Source organism: Octodon degus, unplaced genomic scaffold (genome assembly GCF_000260255.1).
Source record: "Octodon degus isolate 3935 unplaced genomic scaffold, OctDeg1.0 scaffold00068, whole genome shotgun sequence".
NCBI lineage: Eukaryota > Metazoa > Chordata > Mammalia > Rodentia > Octodontidae > Octodon > Octodon degus.
Window position 1 is genome coordinate 1634001 of NW_004524644.1, and position 15232 is coordinate 1649232.

Here is a 15232-nt window from a genome sequence, read left to right on the forward strand (position 1 = left end):
CTTCTTCTTCTTCTTCTTCTTCTTCTTCTTCTTCTTCTTCTTCTTCTTCTTCTTCTTCTTCTTCTTCTTCTTCTTCTTCTTCTTCTTCTTCTTCTATATTTGGCAGAACCTGGGATTGAACTCAGGCCCTTGTGCTTGCCAGGCAAGTGCTTATTCTACTGAGCTATTTCCCTGACCCCCCTTCTTTTGTTTTGAGACAAGGTCCCACTGAGTCACCAAGTTATCTAGGCTGGGCTTGAAATGGTGACTCTCCCGCCTCAGCCTCCCAGAGGTCTGGGACTATAGTGTTCATCACCATCTTATCTTTTAATTTTTTAAAACTGTGATATAATATACAAAATAATAAAAATATCTCCTGATTTTTGTATCATTTCTCTATATCTCCTTGTCTTTTGTCTTAAAGTCTAAGAAAGTTCTTTGAATTTTCAATTTTTATTGTATTTTTTATCTAGTAACTAATACTTTCTAATTTTTTGTTTGTTCCTTTTTAGTACCATGTTATCTTGGTTTATAGAGCTCTCCTTTCTTTGAATATTTTAATTATAATTGCTTTGTTTATCAAATTATTTCATTTTTCCCCTGTTTATTTATCTTTATGTTACTTTCTTATTTCTGGTTCTATTCCTATGCCTGGCAACCCAAAATTTTCTGCTCATATGTAAGAAGGAGCTCCTGAGTATCTAGTATGGCTTCCTTCTGCAGTAATGCAATAACTCTTTAGGTTGACATGGGGTAGGTAGAGAGTTCATGAACAAAAACCAAACTGCACAGGAAATACATAAAAAACCAACAACTGGGATTTCATCTATATTTATTTATGTATTTATTTTTTATGTATTTGGCACAGGGTCTCACTACACAGCTTAGACTCATAATGATCCTCTTGTTTTCAGCCTCCCCAGCACTGGGGCTACAGGCGTGTGCCACTATGCCCCATCTTTGTGGCTGGCTCTGTGCACCTGGGGGGGGCTGGCACGGCTTGTAGTACTGGGCATTGAACTCAGGTCCTTGTGCTTGCCTAAGCAGATGCTTAGACCACTGAGTTATCTCCGTGACCCTGTTTCTAATTTTTTTTATTTTTTTATTCTCTTTAAAAAAAATCATGTGCCTACAACTACTTTTATTTTAGTGGAATGAAGATATTTTTTAAAATTTGCATGTGAATTTACTTGCAACAGGAAATATTTCACAAGTAGAATGTGTTAGATATAGGAATAGGTTTAATGGTATAACTGATTTCTCTGAAGGAGGATTTGCCTGTATATTGGGCTTCTACTGCTGTTTAGGTAGGCATTTCACAAAAACTAAACTCATATTCAGAAGTTTGTACCAAACGCTACCTTTATTGGATGTTGTTTCATGGTATATACTTATATCTGGGCCTTTTTATTCCCAAAGTTTATAAGTGTGTAAGTACACACACACACACACACACACACACACACCAACCAATATAGAATTGATGGCTCCAAAGATTCTATGGTTCTTTTTTTAAAAAAAAGTAAAGCTCTAGCTCAGCATAGTAATGCATAACTATAATCCCAGCACTTTGGGAGGCTGAGGCAGAAGGAATGAAATTTCAAGCTCAGCCTGTGCAACTTAGCAAGACCGTGTCTCAAAATAAAAAATAGAAAAGGCTGGGGATGTAGTTCAGTGTAAAGGCCGCGGGGCCAATCCCCAGTACAAAGAATAGGGCAATAACAAAAAACTCTAGTATGTTCATATGACAAGACATTTCCTAGTCCGTCCATCTTTTCTTACTTTCTTCTATCCTAGAATTCTAATGATGCCTCAGAAAATATCTATTCAATTCTGTCCAGCATCCCACCGAGACAGCTCTGGCTGTCACAGAGCACACTGCCACCAGAGGGTCAATGCCGAAGGCTGAGCTCACATTTGCCTCATGCAGGCTGACAAGGGCCCTGCGGCAAGAGCTGCAGGAGCTGCTTCTCAAGGTGAGAGGCCTGTGTTTAAGAAAAAAGGGTGTCAGATCAGGTGCGTGTGGAGCCTGGCCCCTTCAGCATCTCCTACTTGTTATTCTCTTTGGAATCTAGTGAGTGAGAAGCCTTGTATTTTTGATGTTATTTCCATTACTTCTAGCTCTGTTCCAGGGCAAAGCTTTCAGAAAAACCTAAGTCTCTAGTTCCCAAAGAAAGTAAAGTACCCCTAGGGATTTTATAAAGTGTTTGTTCTCATTTTCCTTCTGCTTTGCTAGAATTTTCTTGAAAATGAATAAATTATGGGTAGAATTAGAAAAGTTCACATACTAGATGCTCAGGCCCACAGAAAAAATATTGAGATAAAAATTCTCTAATTAGCTTCTATTCTGTGCCCTCACAGACTTCCCAAGGGGTTCCTGTCTGCCCTGCCCGGCAGAGCCCTGGCTTTATCTTCACTATTCATCCCCTCGTCTGGCCTCAGCTCTCTCAGTTTAAGGCCCAAATATATTACTTAATGGATGGACAATTAGTGGTGGGTGGTGACCAAAGAAGGCAAATAAGCGCAGTCAGCAGCTCAGCAGCTCCCAAACAACCAGTGTTACTGTTGCAATGGTAGCCAAAGGTGGCTCAGCCTAACTCTTGGGTTGATCCAGACTAAATCCATGCTAAGGAAGAGATGAGATAGGGATTTATCCTTGTCTTCTCAAATACAAGATGGAGATCTTTGCAAATCAGAAAAAAAAAAATAAAATAAAAAATGCTGTACTCAGAGATACTAGCATGTATTTGGAAGCTTTGGAAAGATAGTCTCAAGAAATTGAAAAAGGTGATTGTCTCAGAGTTAAACCATAGGGCCAATGAAAAATGGTACAGAGCAGAATACAGAACACGGAAAATGCAAAGTACAGTGATTCTCAGCTGGCTAGGTAGCAACCCTACTGATGCTACGTACAGCTAAATAACTTGAGGACTGGAGCGTAGTGATCAGCCTGGAAATGCAGAAAAGGGAGCTACCAGACACAGAGCTGTCTGGGGAGAGGGCACAAACCCTGCCCTCTGACCGGACAGGTCAGTCTATCAGTCAGCAGCAAGGAGGTGGAGGCAAGGCTCCCTCGGCCTGGTGCCATTAGACCTTGGATTTATCTAAGAAATCTCTTTGTTCTGATTTCCTGCTCTCCAGGCAATCTCTGATGATTATCTGACTTCCTCCATAGCTCTGCCTACGGAAATGGATCTGTTACAAGGCCTTTTAGTATACCATTCCTTCTGGATCTGTTAAAATGGCTTTTAGTATCCCATTGCTTGTAATAGGTTTTTTTTTTTTTTTTTAATGTCATAAGTGTACAAAATGGCACTTTGACCACTGTATTATTTGGCTTCTCCTGTAAGTTCACCAGCTGAGAGAGAGGGCTGGTTTACAGTAGATGAGTATGCATATTCTTGTGCGAGGTACTCTTATTGGAAATGAGAAATCTGGCATTCTGTGTAGAAGATGAGTGGATGTGGGTCTGCCCCTGGGGTGGGTCATACCCTCGGGGAGTGCTGGGGTTTCGGAGTCTAGAAGGGAGAAGGCCTGAACTGGAATGTGGAAAATTCCCTTGGTAAGGACATGGCCCACTGAGCCGTATTTCCTATGTGATAAACACATATGCTCCTCACTGCTGTTATTTTACCATTTTTAGGCAAAGAAAAAGTGCTTCATTCATAACGTAAGATGCAGTGTTGCTTTGCACGGTATGCTAACATTAACATTTAGGTTTTGGAACAGAAGTACAGCATTGTTTCCATCATATTTGGCCTTTTAAAGATTTCCCTCAAACTCAGTGTAAAATAAACAACGTGTCAACATTTTAACTTAATTAAAATCCTGGGGCAGATATAGTTCTACTAGGCTTACTAATTAAGAAGGAGAAGGAGGAAGGCAAATGAATTATTTCAACCCTAAATCCAACCCCTCCTGTTTCCCTACACGTGAGAGGCAATGTAAAATTTGTGCAGAGATGAGAAGAATTTCCTTCTTGCTTGGATTATTCTGGGATGTCTCTGAAGGTGTAAGAGGAGAAAGCAGAATGCTAGGGAAACACAGTTCCCAATTTACTTCTTTTTCGGGTGCATATTTATAAATCATGATCATAGAATCGTGCTCTAAGAAAGCAGGATTCCCAAGCTGAAGTAAGCAGAAATAGAGCCTTAATGTGGAATAGCAGGACTGTCTACGAGGGGATCCTAGAGATAATGGCTACTGTTTCCATGGCAATTTCAGATTCACCTGCACATCCCATCTTTCTGCTTCTTTTGTTCAGTGCAAACTCCCATTAAGCAGCAGCCAGCAATATTAGCAAGGCAGAGGCATTTAAGGGAGCTGGTTGCCACAGTTCTCTGAACAGACCCTTTTTCTGTAATGGATCTGCAACTCCCTGGGTGCCTAGCTGGTAACATAATGGCAGGAGGGTGCTTGAAAAAAAAAAAAACAAAAACAAACAAACAACCCTACCTAGATAGAGTGTTTGAGATCTCACCTGAGCCACAGTTTTCTGAAAATGTCAAAATCTTTAATTTTCAGTCCAGTAATTCCCAAGCCCTAATGTACCTCAGAATCCCATAAATCTGAAAGGTACAAATATCCACATCCGACCTCCAGAGAATCTGATTTAGTAGGTGTCTTAGTCCACTTAGTGTTACTATAGCTCAATTCCATAGGCTGGATACTTTATGAAGAATAAAAGTTTAGTCATGACTAAACTGGGAACTCCGAAGCTGCGGGGCTACATTTAGTGTGGACATTTCCTTCAGAGTCTCAAGGTAGCTCAGGGAATCTCGTTGCAAGAATGGCGCAGGCAAGCCAGAGAGAGCTCACTTTTAGCCCAAAGCTGCTCTTGCTGGAATCTATTAATCCATTATTATGTGAGTGGATCAGCCATGTCATAGGGGAGAGCCTCGGGGTCTCAATTGTCTTCATAGGTCTTATCTGTTGGTGGGCATGGTGGCACATACTGTAACCTCGGTGCTGAGGCAGATTACCATGAGTTCAAAGCCAGCCTGAACTACATAGTGACTCCAGGGTCAGCCTGAATTACATAGGAAGACCCTGTGTCTGACACACACACACACACACACACACACACACACACACACACCCACACCCACACACACCCCCCAAAGGGCCCATTTCCCCAATATTACTAACATGTGGAAAACTAACATTAGGTAGTTTTCTAGAAATTACTTGCTGATCAAAAGTATTCCAGGTCCTTGTTGCCTGGAAGAATTGGATTAGACAAGCCAAAAATGGTGCCCAAAAAGTTTACTTAAAAATATATGCGAATGAGTGTGAGAGAAGCCAGCTCAGCAGACTGAGCTTGGGCTGAACAAAGAAAAAAGAGGGCGAAAGCAAAAGGACGGGGCGGCCGGAGATGGCTCAGTGGAATAAGCGCTTCCCCGGCAAGTGCAAAGGCCTGAGTTCAATCCCCAGTTCCACCAAAAAACCCCAAAAACAAAAACAAAAAACCCCCAAAAAACAAAAACAAACAAACAAACAAAAAAAGCAAAAGGACATTCCACATCAGAGAAATACCATATAGGCCATTGTAGGAACTCTAGATAGAGGCTCCCAGTGGCACCTGAGTCTTCTTTTATGTCCCCTGTATATGGGAAAGGTTCAGAGACGTTTTATATATGGGTTTTTGTCTTGCCCTTTGCCAAGCCCTGTCTCCTATATCACTGGGGGATGTTTCCAATATGAAATCTGAGAGGATATTCACACCCTAGCTGTAGCCCTGAGATGGGGTCTAGCGTTCTGAATTCTTTTTTTTTTTTTTTTTTTAATGTATTTGGTAAAGTGTCTCACTATTCAGCTCAGACTGGTAGTGATCCTCCAGTTTTCAGCCTCCCTTGTGCTGGAATTACAGACATGCACCACCATGCCTGAACTCTGTGGCTGGCTCAGCATGCCCAGGGGCAGGGCCGGCACCGCATATGGTTCTGGGGATTGGAACCCAGACTCTGTGCTTGCCTAAGCAGGAGCTTAGTCCACTCAGCTATCTCGCCAGCCCCACATTCTGAATTCTTAACAGGTATGCTCACTGATTCAGACATATGGCGGCATGACTGTACTTTTACAGCATCCTGTTTTGCATATTACCCAGATCTATAGAAGAGAAAAGAATTGGATGGTGTCCTCTTTGTGGAAGATCATGACCTTACAGAACAGTTGAGTGAGCCGTGAAGAATTCTGCCAGCCATGAATCTGCTGTGAGCGTGTTCAGAAGGCTGCACCCCCGCCACACTCTTTCAGTCCTCTGCTCCAGAGCTACCTTAGTGCGCAGGCTCCAAAGCTGTGCAGGTGCTACTTATGCTTCCATTCAAATGCGGTTTTCCTGTGAAGAACAGAGTGGATCTGAATAAAGTCCTATTTTTGGAAAGGAGATGTAAGTGATGTACTGAGAGATGTTTCCAAAGTAAAAACTCTTCTCTAAGGAAAAGTGTCCTCAGTTTCGGAACTTTCTTACAGCAGGTGGGTCAGGAAGAGTCCCAAAGCAAGGAAAGCATCTGATGAACCCTGGGACTGCTGAAAGCATGAGGCTTTTCTCATTTTCACAAACTAGGGATAAAAATAGTTTTCCTCTGCCACACATAGGCAGTTATTGGCAATCTCTTTCCTTGCCCTCCGAGTATTGGGGATGGAACCCAGGGCTTCGGGCACGCTAGCTGAGCACTCTGCTACTGAGCTACACCCCCAGGATCCCCATTTAAACATCTATACTACCTGTTGTGAGCTAGGACTGATAATTGCAAGGCCAGCTTTGAAAATTAGTTATGGGTTAGGTCTGAGCATAGAAATGCTACTTATCCATGGCAAGTGAACAACATGGAGTTGCTCTATTAAGCTGTGAAGAGGAGCAGTGGCTGAGGTGAGGCCTGCAGGCTTCGGCACCAGACTGAACTGTCATCCATACTCTACTGAGTACTGGACAGGCTCTTCATCTACCACAGGGGAGCAAGGCACGCTCTGTTATGTGGTTGTGGAGCAAGGTGGACGAGGGGATGAATTTAAGCTTCTAGGGGAGGGTTGGTATTTAGCAAGGGCTGGAGCAAGTTTATCATTCTGAATGTGAGGGAAAGATAATTGCTTTTGCTGTCATTAGATGGATTTAACTGGCTTTCCTGGGAAATCTGGAAGGCTGTGCTATTGTCCTTTGGATGGGAAGCGTTAGCTTTCTGGTTGTCTTCTTGTGTCCGCGGAAGGAATGCTGCATTAGCCTTTGTGAATCCCTAATCAACAGGGTCGGATTGGGTGTTAGACATTCCTATTTTGGGCTGACCAGCTCCTCCCCCACCCAGGCTCCATGATCAGACGCATCTTTTCCTTTGCGGCTTTCATATCCAGAACTCCCGCGTCTTCTCAAGCTAGGCTCTCTGTCTAAAATAGAATAAAAAGAGCAGAGGCCTCAACAGAAGAATAATGTCCTCCATGCAGTTGAATACAGCAAAAGGGTTTGGAGTAAGCAAAGGGGAAGTGCAGATCTTCTTGATGCCTCCCATCCCCTCACCCTTCCACCCTTCCTTCCCCAGACAGTCACTGAATAGCTGTCTTGTGTGCTTAAGTGCTTTGAAGGAAAGAAGGGAGAAAAGGTGTAGAAAAAGAAAACAGTGGAACAGTTGGAACAGTCGGGATGCTATGGTGTAGACAGAAGGATCAGAGAAGGGGCCACGCTTAATGGGACTTTAAACTGTCTCCTCTCAAGAGGACTTCAGGTGAGTGAGTTTCAAGCCAAAAAGCCATGCTTAGGGGCTGGTGAGATGGCTCAGTAGAATAAGTGCTTCCCTGGCAAGCACAAGGGTCTGAGTTCAATCCCCAGTTCCACCAAGCTTGTATTATATTCATCTTTTCCTTGTCTATCACATACAAGGACTTGCCAAGTTTGTAAAAAAAAAAAAAAAAAAAAAAAAAAAAAAAAGCAGCCACGCTTGGGCATAGACAGGACTTTGTAAAAGGCTTCCCATGAGGGCAGAGGTGCTGAGGTCAGGGCAGGCATTGCAGAGGTAGATCAGGAGATTCCAAAGTCCAGTGCAAGTTCATCAGTTTATTCTTTTACTCTGCAAGTGCTTATGGTGTAGTGCAACGTGTCTGGTACTGTTCTGGGTGCTTGGGCTATTGCAGTAATCAAATAAAGATATCCACCTGGGTGAGTTTAAGTTCTGGCTGAGTGGAAACAGAAACCAAGAAAGGAAAGTAACATGTAAGTAAATTATGCCCTAGGTTAGAAGGTATTTAGTGTGATGGAAAAATAAAGAGCAGGGTAAAGGGAGAGAGAATAAGTGCCAAGGGTGTGTGTGTGTGTGTGTGACATAAAGTAGAGCACTCAGCACAGGCCACATCCCGAGGAGAATCTGAAGACCATGAGCATATCAGAGGTGGGCAGGGGATGGGCCCGAGCAGCCCGAGCAGCCCACGCGGATGCAGCTCCCAGGAGCGAGCTCAGGCTTCAGGGCCATGTCTAGTCAGCTCGATATTTGATGAGCAAGGCACTGGATCTTCATGAATTTTTCATGCGAACATCTTGCTTAGTACGGTGGCTGTGAGGCTCCAACAAAACAACATACTCATGAAAGAGGATTTTAAATTGTGAAGTGCCAAAGACATTCATTCTGTGACATGGTCTCAAGTCTCCCTTTTCTCCTGCGTGCCTAAACATCCCTTTCCCTGGAGAACCGGCAACATGAGCCAGCAGCAAACATGTTGGACAGCAAACCTTGCAAACGCTGTGCTGCCAAGCAGGATGGTGCATGTAGAGTGAAAAAAATGTTTTCCAAAGAAGGAAGATAAAGAAGGAAAGAAAACAAATGAGCCTTGCATCACTGAATTCACGGAGTCCTGGGCTCTTATTTGGGATAGAAAAGTGGGAGAGCAGGAGGTCAAGGAAAGCTGAAGCTAGGGGGTGACATGTTGGTGCACTGGGGCCACAGGAGGCCAGGGCCTGGGGACCTGTCAGCGTGGGGAAGATGGCAATGCACAAACCAAGGGCTGCAACTCCAGTGGGTAGGGAGGGAAAGCAAGACAGGACGCAGCCTCCTTCGAGGCCCCATCTAACTCCCAGATGCTGTGGTGCAAACAAAAGAGCCCCCAGAGGGTCTCCAAAGTTCCCCACGAGCCTGTGGTGCTCTCGTAGGCCATGGCAGCAAAGTCCTGTTGCAGAGGTAGGCACACGCAGCCGCAGCAGCAGGAGAAGGAGCGGCCCCTCACACTCAGGTAGAGGTGGTGGTGTGTGCAGTGCAGCCTCTCTGGGCCTGGTTCCCATGAGTAAGGACATTGTGGGGAAGCAGGGAGCTGGTGAACTTCAGCAGGGGGGGTGAGTGGGGCATCAGGAGCCTAGAGGGTTTGTATTTTGCTGTTGTTGGGTGGGGTGCTGAGAAAAGAGGAAAGAGAGAGAAACCCAGGCTTGGGTAGTGTCTTCCCCTCACTGTGGCCATGATGGGCTCAAGCTGGCTAGAAAGAACCAAGTGGGCTCCACGGGTGAGCAGGACAGAGGCCTGGGCCAGGTCTGTTGTAAGCCCTCCATGTGTTTAGCAGAAGGGGATGTGGGATTTGTGGGAATTTTACATCGAACAGCAATCATTTATTAACCTCTTTTCCATTTGTGACATGCTCTTTTCTGATTCCCTTTTTTTTTTTTTTTTTTTTTTTTTTGGTGGTACCGGGGATCGAACTCAGGACCTTGGGTTTGCCTAGCAAACACTTATTCGACTGAGCTATCTCCCCAGCTGTGACATGCTCTTTTGATGCTCACGGCAGCCATGAATAGCAACTGTGTTTTGTAGAAAAGTAAAGGAGTCCGTGCAGTCCATGGAATGAGTGACCAGTCTGAACTTTCACATGGCAGAACCGAAAGTTAGACACATGTGTTTTGACTTACAGTTCTTTGGTTTCTACTCACGTTTCCTCTGTGCATCTCCCTGCAGTGCTCTGGGTTTGGCACTGCCAACTCTGCAGTTCTGCCAGCCTGGCCCAGGCTGTGTCCCTTCACTCGCGCATGTGTACTTTGGAATCTTGACTTCTCTGGTGAGCCTGCCCATGTGTGACTGAGTTTCTGCTTTTGCTCTCTGTATTGTGTATATTCAATCATGTCTGACGGAATTTACTTTAGCCCAGGCGGTTAGCCTTTTTCTTCTTATTGTTTCTTTCCTCTTCAGTGCAAGTGATTTGTCTTCCCTTGATTTTCAGATACACAGCCCACTGCTCCTTGCCACCCCCACTGCCAGCAAAGATGCTTTTCTTTGTAAAACTCTCCTTCTTCCTCTTGGCAGGGGCAACAAGCTCAGGGATGGACCGGTGCCTCTGGAAAAGGAGCCAAAGCTCCCTGAGCTCTGTGGTTCTTTTTCCTTTTTAAGCTGCATATTTGCCTTCCTCTTCCTTTCTCTGTCTCTGCTTTTCCAAATTTCCCTCCTGGCCTGACCTGAGACTTCCCCTGCTTAGATTCCCTGAAATTTTCCTGCTGCTCTGAACCATTTTTCATTTTATTACACTAACCAGAAATTTTAACCTTTTGTTCTGATTGGAAAAGAAAATGAGGGGTCAACACTCACTGTACAACTCGCTTCTGAGCTAAAGCTGCAGGTGGCGACCTGGCTCCCCTGATGCGTGCATCTCCTGTCATTTCCATGTTTGCAGAGTACGTTTTCATACGTTTGGTTGTCATAATAGATGCGAAGCTGGAGGGTGAGTGTCATCATCTCTGTTTTGCAGAGAAAGCAATGCAAGATCACGGTGGTTCTCTCATTAAAGAGGTTCTCCTTTAAATTTTGATCTTGAACTATAATTCTAAATTTTTCATACAAAAATCTGCTGCTTTAGAGTACATTATAAGGGTTGAAATCAGAGACTAAATTGATATAGGGTACGTCTAGGGGCCATTAGCCTGTCCTAATATTTCTTATGTACTAGTGAATTCACACTGGTTCAGTGGCTGCCCAGTATTTGGACATGGAAGCTCGTGCAAGCTCAGACTTGGCTCTGTTCTGAAAATGATCAAATATTGATTGTTGACACTCTAAGCAATGTTCAAAGTTCTACATTTTTAAAGGTAAATTAATCAAATTGCAGTAATTTTTGCAGGTCTAAGAGCTGGCAACTTTCTGTCTCTACTCTCATCTATTAAATCTCAGATTTACTTCAGAGAGCTGACCTACTTTTTTTTTTTTTCTCTCTCACAGGACCCTCACCGTTACATTTATGTACCACATGTAGGACCCAGAAAGGCTGTCATCAGTTAAGCTTGATTTTCCTCTCTCTTTGCTACAATTTTCTTCCTGTTTGGGGAATCACATTAATATTCAGGATCTTCCTTTATTGCATCAGAAAAGGCATATACTATGCCTCACCTTCTGCTTTATGTTAATGTGGGGTTTCTGTGAAAGGCCAATGTTGTCATTTAACTTCATAATGATTTTTTCTGCGAGGCAATATCTAATCCTGGAGACAGAAGGAGATAAATATAGCAGACACCTTCTTATTTCAATAAGCATGTCATCAAACCCTACATAAAAGGCTCACTTTGCTTTTCTTCTGTTGCTTATAAGCCATTAATTTCAGATTCTACCTTGAAAAGCATGAAAGTTAATTATTTTTTGTTAATTTGGCTGGCATTTGTTGAGTGATGTCTGTGCCAGAGAACATGCTATGTATGTTTTGGATGTTGAGGCGGTGAAAGCCTTTGTCCTCTGGAAGCTTTTCAGCCTATGTAGAAGCCAGACAAATGAACAAAGTACTACAACTGTGTGAAAAATTCCACCATGAAACATCATATGAAATAGACTAGGTGAACTTGAGGTGGACATTCTAATCCTTTGACATTAGTTATTCTCCCAATGATTCCAATTCCAACAGCCAACCATGCCCTCCATGACCCCGGCTCTTCTTGGACTGTGATATTATTTTCCTTTTCTTGTCCTTTTGGTTCTAGGATGGTAGAGCCCTCTCTCCATTGTTGGCCTCTGGCTTCTCTAACTTTCATTGTTGACTTACTGAACCCTTCCTGTACCTCTTGAAGGGTTTCTTTCATTCAGCAGTTCTATATTTGAATTAAATTTTTTTGGTATGTATTTGGTACAGGGGCTTACTACACAGTTCAGACTCATAGTGATCCTCCTATTTCAGCCTCCCCCATGCTGGGATTACAGGTGTGTACCACTATGCCTGATTTCAGTGGCCGGCTCAATGCACCTGGGGCGGAGCTGAAGCAGCTTATGGTGCTAGGGATTGAACCTAGGTCCTAGCGCTTGCCTGATGGATGTTTAGATCCCTAAGCTATCTCCTCTGCCCAGCAGTTCAATATTTGAACCAGCTCAGGTGAGATTTCTGCCAGGGCCACTGCTATTGATACAGGGACCAGAACTTGAGGGATTCTTGCATATGCAGAAATTTCTATATAGTTACATAGAACCAAGGATGAGAGTGAGGTGGAAGGAAGGTAGACAGATGAGTTGGCATGGATGAAACCCAAAGAAGACAATTTATTCAAATTGAAGATTTAGGGATTTTATTCTGAAAGTTCTGATTAGTCGTTGAAGAATTTTAAGTGGGAGAGAGAGATGATTGCATTTCTATTTCATGGAAAGAGATTATTGGCTGCTATGGAATAAGAGAGTTGGGAATTGTCAAAGTGGTTTGGGAGGGATTAAACAAGGGAGATCAGTCTGGAGGAACAGAGAGACACAACATCGCTGGAGTTGAATTAGTTGATGGTATACCTTAGAAGGTCTCCTACCTCCACAGGGCTTTGGCTCCCATCCTTCTAAAAATCTAGTTGGTTTTTCTTCAGTTTGGGGAAACCATCCAGTATCTTTCTATCCTTCTACATACTCATCTGTCGACCTTCCTTCCACCTCATTCTCATCCTTGGGTCCTATGTAACTACACGTACATTTCTATCCTTCTTTCCTATCTACATACCCACATACCTATATAACACAAATTAGCCAGGACGAGTTTCTATTTACAATCAAAGTCTCCTAATTGATAGCACATTCAAGTAAGAGATGAACCAGTTCCATTTGGAAGGCATGCAACAGTCCACAGACAGGACTGAGTGCAACTGGCTGGACATGGAGACTGAAAGAATGGGGAACATGAAGAAGGACCCTTGGCTTTCAGTTTTCAGGACTGTGTAGATGAGGCCCCACTCACACAGACGAAAGATATAGGAGAAGGATCACATTTCCCGCTCCCACTGTGGGGGAAAGATGAGTAACTCGGTTTTGACAAGCTGAGTTTGAAGTGCTTATGGAAATGTCCAATAGACGCTTAGCTATGTGGCTCTGGAATTTAGAGGAAAGATGTGGCTGGAGATAAGATTCTGGAATCCTCAGCTTTTTGGTAGCAGTGCAAGCCTTGGAAGTAGAGGAAGTCCGGCAATAAAAGTTGGTAATGTGGAAACAGAAGAGGGAAGAGCAGAGAGGAGGAGTCCATGAGGTGGGGAATTGGAGGCACTAAATAGATGAGAGCCAGAGGTCTGAGTTGACTAAGCAGAGTGTAATGTGGAGAAGAGTGAGGGATGGCAAAATAGCTTTGATGGCAGGGTTGGTGGCTGTGCTGTCATCTGAAGAATTGGATGTGGTGGGCATGACTGGCATTGGAGTCTAGATTGCAGAGGTGAGGCCATTCAGGAAAGTCATTCAGCTCAAATTGTGGTCATGAGTGCTAAGGTACTATGAGACGATGGCTCACAGCAGGAGAATGAAGTTTGCTGGAGGGAAGTGACGCGTGGAGTGAGGTCATAGGTACAGATGACAGTGAATGGCGGAAGGAAGAAGGAATAGTGTGGAAGCAAAAGCAGGAAATCCTGGCTTTGTGCAGTGTCAATCAGCAGAGCCTGAAGATGTGGGACAGTTTCTCCCAGAGTATGCAGAGAGGTGGCCTCTCAGGGACAGTGGAGGTTCCTCTATGCAAGGAGAATCCGGGCTGGAAGCTTCTTAGATAGGTGAAGGACAATGAGGAAGTTTGTTGACACCAGAGGAGCAATCCAAATGACAATGAGACACAGGGAGGAGGAAAAGATTGGGAAATTAAATCTCAAGAGCAGAACAAAGAAGCAGATAGACTGTTTGAGGTGTCTGCAGTGTTGGTGGTGTCTGTAGATTCTAAGGAGAGCTGATTTAGTGCTGGTGCTCAACCTTGTTTGCTGCCCATGCTCAGTGGCTTTTGTTTCTCTGTGTGCTTCCATAGGCTGAAGTGACACTAAGCAGGCTGCAAGAAGTTCTGGGACAACACTCCTAGAGTACTGAGGGCATTAGACTGAAGTTTACATGCCCTAAGCATGTAAGCAGTAACCACCTCTCTCTCTCTCTCTCTCTCTCTCTCTCTCTCTCTCTCTCTCTCTCTCTCTCTCCTTTACTATAATCTGGAGCTAAAGTAAAACAGAAATGTGTATCTGTGAAAATGAAAAGGATTTTCTTAAACCTTTTTGTCAATTACAATTTTGTTTTTTATTCTATTTGAGACACGGTCTCTACGCAGCACAAGCTGGCCTTCAACTCAACAAATGCTGGGATTACACGCATGTGCCACCATATGCAGCTGTCAATTATACTTTTAAAAAATGCATATATTGTAATAATTTACTTCTAAAAAGATACATTATGTCAATGTGAATATAGAACCTATTGGTCTCTGTTGGAAAATCAGTAAGGATTCTTTTTTTTTTTTTTTTTTTGCTAAAAGATTAGAAAAGACTAAAATAGTTATCTAAATTGGCAAGGCAGGAACATTTTTGTGCAATATACAAAAGGCTCATTAGCCTACTCAGGATGACTTTGACATTATCTTCATTTTGTTATCCAGATGTACTCCTGTGTCACCAGATGAACAGAAGTGAAAAAAATCCTTTAAGGAAAAATCCAGTTTTCTCACAAAGGGTGAGAGGTTACTTTCCGGAGCCCCGGGTTCTTGAGTTGCACACCGACACTCCAGAGGCCATTTCTAGTTTGTTAATTCTGACCTCTATGGGTCGGAGTCTGCAAATGCATCTACTGAGAGGCAAAGGGCACACATCATTATAAGCCCTGCTGCCGCTGCCATTAAGAAGAACCTTCACCGAGCAGCACGAAAGATTGGGGAGCCATTTGTTTCCAAACCGAAGAGAAAATGCATTACTAAAAGGCCACTGAGTGCTAAAGAAAACTCATTAAAAATAATAAAAAGGAAGGCCTTTGTAATTTACTGGCAAAGCTTCTTCTTCTTCTTCTTCTTCTTCTTCTTCTTCTTCTTCTTCTTCTTCTTCTTCTTCTTCTTCTTCTTC